We start from the raw sequence: 9,888 nt of genomic DNA, 5'->3' as shown, positions 1-9,888 counted from the left end.
TTAAAATCTCTTTTGATATCCATGCCTAGTTATGTTGTTCTTTGGTCAAAGGATTTGCATGAATTTATAGATCTTTGGGCACAGATTACATCTTTTGATCATTTATCAATTGAGCCATGGCTATTATTATTATTATTATTATTATATAGTTCCCTCTATGTCTGAGAAATGAGGCCTTATCAGAGAAACTTGCTTCAAAATTCTTTTTACAGTTACTATTGCTAACTCTATTTCCTCCCATTTAGAATATTTAATTTTTTTAAAGCATATAGGCTCATGCAATGGTGTATTTCAGAAAGAATTACAAATGGGGGTACTATATCTCATTATGACTCTTATGTTAAAATTATAATAAGATGTTTAAAAAAATATGAGCATGTAATCCTGGGATATAATGAAAGAGCTTTAGTTTTGGAGTGGACACTAAAATTTCACTCAAACAGGTATTAGCTGTGTGAGAAAATTGGGGAAAATTAATTTAACATTTGCGCATTTCCTAATCTCTAAAATAAGCATAAGAATACTTGTATCTCCTATCTTATGGGAATGTAGTCATAGTGCCACCACTACTTCTATTACTACTACATGAAGTGCCTCGGGCTATTTGAGGCCCGAATTGAATTGAGAGGTGGGGGTGTGAGGAAAGTAGAGGAATGGGGGAGTATCAGAAGGTGCTGAGAGCTTTCTTTGTGGGAAGATCTTGCTGAAGTCATAATCACACTGTGAAGAGCTTCTCCAGGGGAAGAGAAATGGAGCCAAGTGTAAAGTTTTCCAACTTTATAAGGGAGAATTCCAAAGTCCTAAGGAATTGGAGCCAACATGGATTCATCCAACCACTACAAGAAGCAAGAATAGGGGGTTGTCAAAGCTGGGAGAGCCTTGAGTCACTATTTTCATGCCAGGTATGACCATACCCAGTTCTGCTAATCTCCTGCAGCTCTGCTGGCCAAGAGACTAAAGACTTCAGTAGGTGCTAGAGTTACTCAGTGAAGGGCAAATCATTATGAACTCAAGTAACCAGACTTTTCCCAGAAGAAAAATAAGGCATGAGTTGTTTAGACTTGAAGAAATTACAAAGTTAGAAGTCCTGAGTTTGAACTTTAGTTCAGCTGTTTATCAACCATGTAACCTTGAAAACTCCCTCAGTTTCTTTATCTGTAAAATTACTAGATGATCACTAAGATTCCTTTCTGCTCTAACAGATTCCTCCTACTTGTGACGTTCTACATTCATACTTCCCAGATCTGACATTCCATGTTCTGAGGTCCCACCTATCATTGACACTTCATATTCTGAGGTCCCCCAGCTCTCATATTCTGTTCTGAAGTTCCTCCCATTGCTGACATTCTTGTCCTAAAGTCCTTCCCATCATTGACATTTTATGTTCTGAGGTCCCTCCCAGTTTTTATATTCTATGTTTTGAAGTCCTTCCTATTGGTTACATTCCGTATTCTGGGGTCTCTTCCAGCACTGACATTCCATGTTCTGAGGCAGAGGTATCAAATTCATAGGTCCACTCAAACTAGATTAAAATGTAGCTAGGAAATGTTTAACAAAACAAACAAAAATACAAAACATCATGATGTTAATTTGTGATTTTTCTAAGTCAATATGCAGCTAGAGATCCATTTGTATTTAAATTTTTTCACTACTGTCTAAGTACAACTCAGACATTTTGTGATTTTGTGATTCTCAGATGGTTAAGATTTCAGGACATGGAGCAGAATATAAGGAAGATTAAGGTTTAGAAGCTAAGGAAAATCCTGCAGGTTAGAAACTTGTCTTCTAAATTGTTTGCAAGACTGAATGAAGAACAAGATTAGGGATGCTGAGATCCAGTCCCAAGTCAGCACTAGACTTAACATGTAATCTTTGGCAAAACTCTTTTTGTGCTTTTGGCTTGATCCCCATCTGCTCCATGAGGGCATTATTTTTGCTATCAGCTTGGGAGGAATGGGAGAATGGATGCTGTCTGGGCAATGCCTTTGAGCTCTTCCTGGAAAGAAAAGGGCTAGATAAAAGCCATAAATGATAATGGTGCCTGCAGTACACAGAGAGTAGTGTTTAGCAAGCACTTCTAAGGGATTACATTCACTCTTGGCCCAAACTCAATGGAGCTTTTGCTCAGCAAGAGTAGTACCCCTGGGGTTTCACAGCACTGCCTGGTGCAGGGGAATTTGAAAGTCTGCTATTACTGGCCCAGGGGTTGTGCAAGATTCCAGTCAAGAGCCAAAAGCAGAAAAAATCAAGTACAATGCTCATCCAGCACTGTCAGCCTAGAGCATTTAGTGGCTATGATACTACCTCTTCATGGTAGCCAAGCTAGTTAGTAGGGCTCTTTCCCTTTTGTTCTCTAACATAATTCTTGCAGTACTTCTGTAAAGGACCACTGCAGAGATTTTTATTCCCATTTGACCTATAAGGAAACTGAGACCCAAAGGGGAAAAATGATTTTGTCTAAAGTTAAACTATATCAATGACAGGATTTGGGTTTAAGCTCAGGGCTTTCCATTGATCACAGGAAAGAATCTCCCATGATCTTCCTTCTACATCTGGTCCCCAGACTAGTACCCCACATTCAAGTCCCCTGGTGAGTGAGCATCCTCCACTCAAAAACAAAGATTTAAGACAATTCCAAAGGATTCATGGTAAAAAAAAAAATGTTATCTATCTTCAGAAAAAAAAAAAAAACTTATGGATTGTGAATGTACATTAAAGCATACTATTTTTCCTTTTTGGAATTTTTTCCCATTTGCTTCTTTCGTTTTGTTCTTTTATAATATGATGAATATGGAAATAAATTTTACATGATTCCACATATGTAATCTATATCAAATTGGTTACTGTCTAAAAGAGGGGAAGTAAGGGAAGGAAGAAGAAATTTTGGAATTCAAAATTTTTAAGAAATGAATGTTAAAAATTGCATTTATGTGTAATTAGGAAAAACTACTATTAAAAAATGAAGATTATCAGATCAAAAAAAAAATTTACGAGATCCTACTGTTATTACTTTTACTAGGTTGACCAGAAGACATATATCAAGACAAAAGACTTAGTAGAATATTAAAGCACAGGAAAAAATGACAAGTATGATATATCCCTGTTTTCTCCCACTCCCATAAACACAGATAAACTCCCATACCAAGAGTAGAGAGAAGGAAACCTACATGACCAAAAAATACAAATGGAAGTACACATGTATGTACCATGTGCTGTCAGGGAATATCCACAAAGTACCTCACATGGGACTTATGTACGAGAGGTGCAAATAATTAATGCAGTACCATTAACGTCTTCTGGTGATGTCATTGTATTAGCTGTTTATTAATCCACTACTCTGTGCCCTCTGTAGTTGTGCTCTCTGCTGTTGCTGGAATGCTATTATATTTGCAGGTCTTCCACTGCTCATTGATGCCATCTGCTGGATTTGTGTGTGTGTGTGTGTGTGTGTGTGTGTGTGTGTGTGTGTTTGATTAAGAGGAGTCTTTTTGTCAAGTTTGTAGCCCCAGCATTATCCTTGGCTCTTTTGTGATATAAAGCCCAGCCAGCTGGCTAGAGAATGTGTCAGACATTTTGGTCTTTCCTACTGCACTCAGGTTCTCTAATCTGAATTTCTTTTCTGATTTGGGATTAGAAAATTCCTTTTAACTTTTGTTAAAATACTTGCATTGCAATGTAAGTTTTCAAAACTTTCAGAGGGCTCCACTTAGCGAAACTGCAAAGAAGCTGTATGTAGGTGAGATGGCAATATTCCTTGAATTCCCCTGGTTCCATGCAGATCAACTTGGAACAAAACCTAAAGAGCCAGGTGGAGCCATTGGAATTGGCTACCACTGACTATCCTGGTATCTTTGTTCTACATTCTGCTTTTGCTCTACATTCCTACTAGCATCAGAAATGCTATTCCCATAATAAAAACAACAACAAAAGCAATATATGGAAAGCCATATGGTACAGGGCAAAGAGCATTGTATTTGGAATTTTAAAATCTGGGTTTTTCTAATGCATTTAATGCTGCTTCTGCCATTTAATAATTATACAATCATGGGCAAGTTACTAAGCATCCACATATTTCAGTTTTTCTCTTTGTAAATTCCATATCCTCCCCATATCCATCTCTAAAAAATATGATTTCAATTGACCTTTAGAGTTTAAAAAGCATTTCCCTCTAATATCAGTTCTAAGAAGGTAGTGCAAATATTATCATCCTCATTTTAGGTACTTGATATATAATTGTTTGGTATAAATAAAGAAACTGAGGACAAGAAAGAAAAAGATCACAGAGTTCAAGGCAAAATTCAAATTCAGATAAAGTGATTAACTCCAGTGTCCTTTCCTCTATGCCATGAAAGCTATCTTAAAAAAGGGGGGTGAAGAAGGGGAAGGGCGAAGACATACATTCATTTCTTTTAACATAAAGTTGAGATTGCTATTGTTATATAAGATGATGGTTGTATGATCTACTGCCTCCTTCATATCACCTTGTTATCATTACATTATATTTGTTGACCTTTTTTAGACCTGATGTCATGGTCCATGTTATTCCATGAGGAGAGGGGGTAAGAGAATAGATCTTTACTGACCACTTGAGACCTGAATCTTTGTCCCTGATTCGATTTGCTGATTTTGACTTTCAGGGTGAACTGGAGATTTGGGCTGCTGCCATCTGGGAAAAGGGCTCTCTGACCCAGGATGAAAAGATACAATTACATAGACTGCCATCTGCTTCTTCTGCCTCTCCAAATTTACAGGCTATGGATTCTTAGATTGTTAGAATTCAAGGGAACTTAGAGATCATTTAACAAATCCCATTTCATTATTTTAAAGAAGAGGAAACTGAGTCACTGAAGGAGTTAGTGATAGTCCTGGGACCTGAGCCTAGGTTTTCTGCCTTTATGAGTCAAGGCTTTTTTTTTTTAATTTTCATACTCAATATCTTCCTTGCTCTAAAAAGCCACAGGTGTTTCTGGGGGGTTGGGGAAAGAAAGAGGTTTAAGTGGATTCATATTCCTGAAGCCCCTTGAGGTTCATGGAGCTCAGGGAGATGACTCAAACCAATTACTACAAGCCATCTGTTCCTACTAGGCCTCCACCTCAAACTATTAGTGTATTGAAAAGAAATCTGGATTTGAAGCCACAGCACCTGGGCACCCAGCTCTGCCACAGTCTGCCTTGGAAAACTTATTTCACTTCAGTATCCACATGTGTAAAATTGGCAAAATAATCCTCACACATAGGGTTGTTAAAAGGAGGATGCTATTAAAAATGTGAGGGTATTAACTATTGGAGGGTCACCAGTTGGCTAATAAGTTAGGCCATTTCCCACTCCATAATTCTTCCCCTCTTCTGTCCTCTTCCCCATCCCTGGAATTCCTTCCTTCCTCCTCCAAAGCCTATCCACCCTTCAGAACTCAGTTTTAGTTATACTAGATATCATGGAAGTCATAAGACAGAAATAGCTCAGAACTCATCTACTTTAGATGGGAACACAGGTCCCTGTACCGGAGTCAGGACAGGTTATCAGTTTAAATCTAGACCACTAAAATGGTCCTCTAAACTGTTCTCTCAGTTTCTTGTCTAACCCTTTACAGATCTTCTTATACATCCAAAGCACAGCTCTAATCACCTTTCTTTCTGGTTACAAGTATTCTGGGGCTCCTACAGCTATCAGAAAAAAGTCCACATTCCTTAGAATTATATTCAAGGCTTTCACTTCCTTTCCAGATTGATCTCCTGCTACTCCCTTAGTATATACTTCATGTTCTACTCGTAATAATTTCTTTTCTTAGTCCCAAACATACTTACCCTTTACCGAGCTTTTGTTCACATAATATCTCCTGCAACACTCGACTTTTCCCCCAAATGCCCTGCCCTCACTTCCTCTTTCTGACATTCAGTTTCATCTTCTATAAAAATTTACTTTACTCAGCAATTTTCAAATTTTATGGTTTCAGAATCCCTTTCAACTCTTAAAAATTATTGAAAATCTCTCCCCAAGAGATTTTGTTTATATGGGTTATATCCATCTTTATTTATCATATTAGAAATTAAACATTTTTAGGAAAATAGTTTTGACCTCATGAACCTGTTGAAAGGACCCCTAGAAATCCGGGATTTTTGAGAACCACTTGTCTTACTAAATCCTTCTTATTCTCCAAGACCCAGCACCACCTCTAGTAGCAGTGAATTCCACTGCACTTAATGAATTTAGTACATGTGGACTGTTAATCTCTAATCTTGGTTTAACTACTTCACAGAGTTATTATAAGAAAGGATTTTTGTAAATTGCAAAGCTTTATAGAAATATGAGATTATTATTATTACTATTATTACTATTGCCATTCGTTTGGAAATTTTGTAAAGATATGTAGGACATTAGAAAGCTAAAGAAACTTTAAACAATATTTAATCTGATGCTCTTATTTTATAGATAACAGTTCTTATTTTTATAACACTTTAAGATTTTAAGGACTTTTTCTCAGTACCCGTATGGGTCAAGTAACAAACATATTATCATAATTTTATAGAAAAAACTGTGACTTCAAGAGATTAAATAATTGAAATAAGGTTACTACTAAGTGTTAGAGCTGGGAGCTAGGTCTCCTGCTTTCCCTGTCCAAAGGCTCTTTCTGCTATATTAGACTTCATGGCCATCATGAGCTACCAGGGGACACATCTTCCATTCATGGTTCTTGAGAACTGTTATTTTAAAAATCTTAACATAATTTAAATTTTCATGTGGTTGTGTCTCATCTCTTCACATAGAATGAGAGTTTTTGAGCAGGATCTTTGTCTTCTTTTCAGCTTCATAGCACTTTTTGAGTGGTCTTGTATGTAGCAGGGCTGGTAGATTATTGATGAATACTGGGGACCATAGGCTATCTCAGAGGCCATCCAATTCTACCTCTCTCATTATACAGATGAGGAAACTAAGATTGCTGGCTCAGAGAGCCATGCTATTACTCAGTCTTTTATAGGTCTTCCTTCCTCCTTTCTTGTCAGAGGAGGAGAATTCTGGAGCTTCCTTCCAAAGAAGACAAATCCTGGTTGAACAGCCCTAAGATGACCTCCAGAGCAATTCTCTAGAGTATCTCTATTAGGAACATTCACAGCCTTTTATCATCTCTGTGCCTTAGACAAGGTAGCAAAATGACTTTAGGGAAATTCTGAGTCTCATCCCCAGGTGGGGAATGCCCTGACAACTGCAGGAAAGAACAGTAGGGTGCTATGATCTGAAAAGACTCCAAACGCTGGGACTGATGCAGCTGAATGTAGAGGGAAGAGATGGGCAGAAGGTGTGCGTTGGAAGTCCAATTCAGCCACTTACTCACTGTGTGAACTTGGACCAGTCACATAATTTCTCTGATTCTCAGATTCTTCATTTATAAAATAAGGGGTTGAGGGCAGCTAGGTAGCAAAGTGGATAAAGCCCCAACCTTGGAGTCAGAAGGACCTGAGTTCAAATCCGAACCCAGACACTTAACGCTTACTAGCTGTGTAACTCTAAGCAAGTCATTTAACCCAAATTGCCTAGCAAAAACATATATGTGTATATGTGTATAAAATAAGAGCAAAACCTTTGGTCTATATTCCTCCTTATTTCTAACATTCTGTGTACTCAGATCTCATTCAGCTTTTTTACAGGTGAAATGGTGTATAGAACCTTAGAATCAAGATCTGAGTTCAAATGCTGACTCAAACACTTTATTATTGTTGTTGTTGTTAGCTCTGTGACCTTGGGTCACTTAATATCTGTTTCAGTTTCCCCAGCTGTTAAATGGAAATAATAATAACACCTAACTCCCAGAGTTATTGTGAGGAACAAATAATAAAATAATTACAAAGTGTTTAGCACAGTGCCTGGCAAATAATAAGTGCTATATAATTGCTATTATTATTGCATCCTATGTTTTAATATTTTCTCCCCTAGGTCAGGGATGCTTAATCTTTTTTTTGTTTTATAGACTCACCTTGGCAGTCTGGTGAAACCTGTGGATCCCTTCTCAGAGTAATGTTTTTTTTTTATTATAGCTTTTTATATAAAAAATATATGCATGGGTAATTTTTCAACAATGACCCTTGCAAAAACTTCTGTTTCAATTTTTCCCCTCCTTCCCTTCACCCCCTCCCCTAGATGGCAGGCAGTCCTATACATGTTAAATATGTGGTATCTTGTTGCACAAGAAAGATCAGATTTAGAAAGAAGGTAAAAGTAACCTGAGAAGAAAAAACAAAAATGCAAGTAAACAATAATAGAAAGAGTGGAAATGTTATGTTGTGGTCCACATCAGAGTAATGTTTTTAAATAATTGAAAGAAATTCTAAATTTTAAGTTTCAGATAGGCATTATTGAAAGTAAAATTGAATTTCCCCCCCCCTCCCTCTCCCTACCTTGGTTAAGAACTTCTGCTCTACAATTTGGAACTATGCTCAAAATATTATCAAATTGTGCAACCCTTTGACCCAGCAGTGTTTCTACTGGGCTTATATCCCAAAGAGATCTTAAAGGAGGGAAAGGGATCCACATGTGCAAAAATGTTTGTGGCAGCCCTTTTTGTAGTGGCCAGAAACTGAAAATTGAAGGGATGCCCATCAATTGGCTGAATAAATTGTGGTATATGAATGTTATGGAATATTATTGTTCTGTAAGAAACAACCAGCAGGATGATTTCAAAAAGGGCTGGGGAGATTTACATGAACTGATGCTGAGTGAAAACAGCAGAACCAAGAGAACATTATATAAGACAACAAGAAGACAATACAATGATCAATTCTGATGGAAGTGGCTCTCTTCAACAATGAGGTGATTCAAATCAGTTCAATTGCTCAGTGATGAAGAGAGCCATCTACACCCAGAGAGAGGACTGTGGGAACTGAGTGTGGATCATAACATAGCATTCTCACTCTTTCTGTTGATGTTTGCTTGCATTTTGTTTTCTTTCCTTCTTGATCCGATTTTTCTTGTGCAGCAAGATAACTGTATATTTTAACATGTATTGGATTATCTGCCATCTAGAGGAAGGCGTGGGGAAGGAGGGGACAATTTGGAACAGAAGGCTTTGCAAGGATCAATGTTGAAAAATTATCCATGCATATGTTTTGTAAATAAAATGCTTTAATAATAATAATCATAATAATAAAAGAGCTTCTGCTCTAGGCTCTGTGTTTCTACTGCTAACATTCTGAAAGATTTTAATGAAGGATCTGTCTCTTCTAACTGACATTCTCTGATTTCTCTCTGAGCAGCTATACAGGGATGTTGTCTAAGGTGATGAGATAGATGAGGTGGAATGGGTGCGCTTGTGTGTGTGGGAAGTTGCAGTAGGAGGTTCTGTTTTCTTTTCTTTCTTTTCCTTCTTTAAATCCGAAGGTTATTTAAAACCAAGTGGGGAGTCGTTAAAAGCTTGCATGGCGTTGTCCCTGCACAGCTTATGCACAGAGGAACTGTTAATTAATGCCGCTATTTTCGCGGAACTCCGGGGGAGAGGAGCTCAGAAACATTCCATTCATCCTTCGATACACTATGTTGAAGACAGCAAAAGATCATTCATTATCTTCTGGATTTGGCCTGGATCTCTGTTCTGTCTTCCTATCTCAATAGTTAGATCAGCAAGTGGCTTAAAACCCAGTACCCCGATTGAGCTGATTTTCCAACTGACCTGTACAGTAGATTACCCATTAAAAGCCTTACAAAGTTAGGGGTTACAAAATAGTAGGTGGCAAGCCTCTTCCTCAGTCTAAGTCTCATATCCTGGCAACCTGGGCTGCTTGCCCTGGGTTAGTGTGCTCCTCCGCAGAACATTTGTCAGCAGGGATTTCAAGGCTTAAAAATAAAAGGGGATCTGATTTCTGCCCTGAATGTGCCAGCTAAGGGAGCTTTGCCTAACT

Source organism: Sarcophilus harrisii, chromosome 2 (assembly GCF_902635505.1).
Source record: "Sarcophilus harrisii chromosome 2, mSarHar1.11, whole genome shotgun sequence".
NCBI lineage: Eukaryota > Metazoa > Chordata > Mammalia > Dasyuromorphia > Dasyuridae > Sarcophilus > Sarcophilus harrisii.
This window is presented reverse-complemented; position numbering follows the sequence as displayed.